The following is a 5,588-nucleotide window of genomic DNA, read 5'->3' as shown; positions in this document are numbered from 1 at the left end:
ATTGCTGGGCTAGTGAAGTTGGTGTGTCATCTGTACCTGAATGGGAAACCTGGGAAGCCTCCATGCACAGCTTTAAGGTCTCTAATGGACGGAAGGCGAGATATAAATGGAATGAATACATTAAATACATTCAGCCAAGGCAATGCTGGGGGGGAAAGGGTGTGGTCCCTACCATTCTCAATGAAGAGTGCCTACTCTAAACTTGATCCTCTGTGCATGTGCCCAGTTGCACAGAACCACAGTTTGCAGGGCCAGTTTGGGGAGACCCAAAGCTCTCCTCCACCCTGAACAGATGAAAGGATGGCTCTGTCCATTCTGCCATGCTACTTCACAACATGGAAGAATGGGATCTCCTCCACCCTGAACAGATGAAAGGATGGCTCTGTCCATTCTGCCATGCTACTTCACAACATGGAAGAACGGGAAATGTCCCATAGTTCTGGCTTATAGTCAGAAATGAAAAAGACATGAATGTTAGCAAGTAAGAGAGTGCTGAAATCTCTGGAGCCAATGCTTAGAAAGAGACAGGGCCCTAAATGTCCAGGAACCTGTTTGGTTTCCCATTGACTTTTCTTCCTCCAACTCATACCATTCTCACCTGAACACAAGAAGGCACTCAATGGAATTGCTGAGCAGTTGGGATAAAAGGAAGTACTTCTTCACCCAATGAGTGATTAACACATGGAATTCACTGCCACAGGAGGTGGTGGCGGCTACAAGCATGCACAGCTTCAAGAGGGAATTGGATAAACATATGGAACAGAGGTCCATCAGTGGCTCTTAGCCACAAGGTATAGATTGGGACTCTTGGTCTGGGGCAAGTGAGGCAGTGTATTCTTGGTGCTTGGGGGGGGGGAGCCAGTGGGGGGGGGGCTTCTAGTGTCCTGGCCCCACTGGTGGACCTCCTGGTGGCACCTGGTATTTTGGCCACTGTGCGACACAGTGTTGAACTGGATGGGCCTGATCCAACATTGACTTCTCTTATGTTCTAATGTTCTTAAGCTGCCTTCTAATGAGTGAGACCATTGATCTAACAAGGTCAGTGTTGTCTGCTCTGACCGGCAGCAGCTGTCTAGGGTGATCATCTCCTGTCTGTTCCTTTTAACTAGCAATGTGTAGGATCAGACGTGGGTCCTTCTACATGCCAAGCAAAAGTGCTCAACCTCTGGCCATGTGGCCCATGGCACTTCTATTTTACCTTACAGGTTAGCTTCAGTATTGGGGGCCTGGGAATGTTAAACATCATGAATATTTGACAAAAATACAGTGTGACAATGAAACTGCTGTTGATGCCACTTCATTTAAAATTGGTGGAAGAAGAAGAGATTGGATTTATAGCTCGCCCTTCACTTGGAGTCTCAGAGCGGCTTACAAACTCCTTTCCCCTCCCTTCCCCACAACAGACACCCTGTGAGGAGGGTGGGGCTGAGAGAACTCTGACACAAACTGTTCTTTTTCAAGGACAGCTGTGCCAGAGCTTGTGACTGACCCAAGGTCACATCAGCATGTGCATGTGGAGGAGTGGGGAATCAAACCCGGTTCTCCCAGATTAGAGTCCGCACACTTAACCACTACACCAAACTGGCTTGGAGAAATTGGTGGCAATTTCAGATTAATGGAGACATTTCAGGAAAACCAGTTAGTGGATAGGAGGCTTTCTCAAGGCAGGAAGACAGGAAATCTCACAGGTTTCTGAAGAAGAGGAGGAGTAGTTGGTTTTTATATCCCACTTTTCCCTACCTGAAGGCGTCTCAGAGCACCTTACAATCACCTTCTCTTCTTCTCCCGACAACAGAGGTAGATGCAGCCGAGAGAGTTCTGAGAGAGTTCTGACTGACCCAAGATCACCCCGCTGGCTTCATGTGGAGGAGTGGGAAATCAAACCTTTTTTTCCCCCAGATTAGAGTCCGCTGCTCTTAACCACCTCACTGAACTGACATGCTAGAGGATTTAAAAAGTTCAGGCTGTCATTTCCTCTCACAGGGAAATATGAGCAGGAGTCTATGGTACATGGACACATTGCTAGGAAGCCTACACTATGCAAATACAGGTCAGCCCTGCTGTGAGGCCTAGTGAAGAAGCTACTTCAAATGGAAGATATCAGCACACATTATTACAGAGTAGCAAATGGTCAGCAGCACTTTTAGCTTTTTCTATACGATGGAACAAGGAAGGGAATTCATAGAAATGTTTTTACCGCCATCCCTTTGCAGCTCCTCTTAGGGAAGTCAGATCCCCTTCTTCAGCGGGAGACCTCCCTCCTCCCACAAGCTCTTTCTACCATTGCTGAGCTGGGTGGTTAGGGGAAAAATGTTTGGGGAAATGGGTGGGTGACTGGCATCATTTAAGTCATTGCATCAGGTGATGCTCTAGCATTTGCCCAAAACTCTGTAGTTAAACCACAGAGTTTTGGGTGGGTGAATGCTAGAATGTTGGCCCACCCAGTGATCTCACTTCCAGGTCACAAGGAAAGTAGGGATTCCAGCCTCATGGTGGGACCTGGGAATCCTCTGGAATTACAGCTGATCTCCTGATTTCACAGACAAATTATGGTGACCCCACTGGGATTTCAAATCAAGTTCAGGGGTTGTTTGCCATTACCTGCCTCTGCGTAGCAACTCTGGGCATCATTGTGGTCTGCCATCCAAACAGAGTATACCATAGCAGGACAGTATTTTCTAGGTGCCATTAAAAGCTTACCTGTGATCTATTATTTTAGTAAACACAAGTTCTATACTGCTTATTTTACTTGGCAAGGGCTCTCAAAAATCTCACAAAGCATCCATGGAGTTATCAGCCCTCCTTAAAATATTGTGAAGTGAAAATCTGAGGCTGAACCGAAATAAAATCTTAGCCTTTTTGAAAATTATACATCACCCTTTGCATCCAGAGCATACAATAAAACATTTCTCCTCCAAATCTGCTAGGTATTTGTCTAATATTTTGACAAATCTTAATAAGCAAGTGTTATTTTTTGCCCTACTTTCTGTCAAACTATCCCATCTTTGTGGTATTTTATAGCAGAGCAAAATATAATGAGAATCTTAATATTTCTCAAACCCATGATGCAGAGCAACTGCAAGGAAAACGCACACACGGGCAAAAACATCCATATGTTAAAGGGAAAGAAATGTTCAGTTGGATCCAGCCAGCTTTTTCACTCAGTCCCACCCAACCCGCTCCTTAATACAGCCCACATGATTTTTGCACATATGGTTTCCATGATCCTAGGGTGGCTATTTCCCAGGTTGGGGAGGGGGATGTGGGGGGCTGGAGCTGCCTCCTGGGCCATCACAATATAATTTCCAGCCACATAAGCAGAAGTGATATTTCCACATCACCAGATGCTCTAGGATTCACTCCAAACTCTACGGTTTTATGCGGGCGTAAATGACATTGTGACATCCGCCCCACCAAAGTCTCCATTTTCTGGTGGTCAAAGGGAACCATTCCTTCATTTTGCATCAACGGCAAAGCTGGTTGGATCCAGCCCATGGAATAAACTGAGATCTTAATTGGAGCATATTAATAGTTGAACTGTTTTCATAAAATCAACAACACCCTACTGCTCAGGATAAAGAGAAATACCTTGAAAAATGGAATTCCTCCAGAAAATTTCACAACTAGTTAGTTCCAAGTTAAGAGCTCAGAACTGTATGCTGGATCTCAGCTTTCAGCTCTGAAGAGATCTGACTCACTCCTATCCTCTGCAAGTCCTCTTCTTTGCTGAACCTGAATTTTAAAAATCTAGCAACGGAAATAACATCGCCTAGAGGATACATCTGTGAGAGCAATTTGGGAGCAGCACCCCAGCTGTTGCTTCATTAGAGCACGTGGAGAAAAGGCTTCGGGGTCTCTCCAGATGTAGTCCCAAGTTACCCGTGTATATCCTTGGAGTAAAATTGCTCTATTATCTCTCTGCTGTTTGCTGATTCAAGATCTAAAGGAAATCGCATTTATTGTCATGCGAAACAGTGAGCAGGAGAAAAAAAGTTTTCAGAAATTAAAATCTGATCCAGTGCCAGTGCTCGTGCATACTAAACAGAGCATTTCAGTCAGCGTAGAAGCGCTAATGAGAGAAACACCTTCTGGCTGTGTGTACTCAAAGCCCAAGATGAAATTCTTCACCAAGGTTATACCCGATCTGTGCCAAGAAAGGTCTATTTATTCCAAAATTGGAATTCAGACAATCCCACTGAAAACACTCCTGTGCACAATCAGAGCAGCTAGATAATCAGTTCAGTGCTTTTTTCTGATAGGTTTGAAATAAATTGCACTGCATCGGTTCGAGACCGATTTAATGCTGAGGGCACAGACAGGAGTTGGCAACACACAGCCCATGTCTAATACACAAATATGTCACCCGGCCTGCTATGCTGCCCTTACAACTACTGTCTCATGCAAGCCCAGCCCAATGAGGTTTTTATGGATGTCTTGGCTGCAGAGAACTTGGCCCCAGGGCATCAGGGATGGGGCCGTGGCTCAGTGGCAGAGCATCTGCTTGGCATGCAGAAGATCCCAGGTTCAATCCCCCATCATCTTCAGTTAAAAAGATCAAGCAGTAGGAGATGTGATAGACCTCTAGCTGAGACACCCGGAGAGCTGCTGCTGGTCTGAGTAGGCAACACTTATCTTGTTGGACTGTTGGTCTGATTCCGTATAAGACAGCTTCATGTGTTCACCCAGACAACAAGGACAGCAAGGCACCCCTTGAAAGGGATGCACTCACTAGCAATACACTCTGTTTTTGCTGCCCCACCCCCACAGATCCAAGTCCATCCCAGAGATGTAGCCAAGGGCATTAAGGTGGACAGGCTCCTCCTTCAGTCTAAATCAGACTGAAAACTAGTCCACAGAAACACAATTTCATTTAGTGAACTGTTTCGTGGCCCAAGGCAGAACTATGGTTTTTTATGAAGAACATGTGTTTGTAGTAAAAGCCCTGCTGGATCAGATCAATAGTCCTTCACCCCATCCAATATTCTGTTTCATACAGGTGCCAGCCAGTTGTCCTGGAGAGGCAACAAACAGGGCATAGAAGACTGCCGAGGCCTCCCCAGTACTGGCATTCAGAAATCTACCTAGGGTAGCCAAAGAAGGTTGCCAGCCTCCAGGTGGCACCTGGAGACCTCCCACAATTACAACTGATCTCCAGACAATTGAGGTCAGTTCCAGGGGAGAAAATGCAGGAAATGCATGCCTGAATCGGCAACCCTCATTGCCTCTGATTGTGTTTGTTTAATAAAATGCAGCTACTGCGGCTGTGATTTAAAGGAAACACATACCCTGTGGTTGCCAACATATGGGGTTGCCAACATTGCTTTGGCAACTGCCAGGAGATTGTGAGGGTGATACCTGTGAAGGATGTGATGTCACTTCTGGATCACTCTCTACACGTTTCTCCTAATCTCTATGGTAATGACCATAGAGACAGGAAAATTCCTCAGAGTGTTGCCATGGAGGCCATTTTTCCAGCCATTTTTTCTCTCTCCTGCTCTTCAGTTTCTTGAGACTGGGGCTGATGGCTGAGGTTTACCCACTGCAGGCGGGCAAATGGCAATGCTCCTTCCATCTCGTTCCAACTTCCT

The sequence above is a fragment of the Gekko japonicus genome, unplaced genomic scaffold (genome assembly GCF_001447785.1).
Source record: "Gekko japonicus isolate JY-2015 unplaced genomic scaffold, Gekko_japonicus_V1.1 scaffold741, whole genome shotgun sequence".
Lineage (NCBI taxonomy): Eukaryota > Metazoa > Chordata > Lepidosauria > Squamata > Gekkonidae > Gekko > Gekko japonicus.
The sequence above is the reverse complement of the archived record's forward strand: the minus strand, read 5'-3'. Positions refer to the sequence as shown.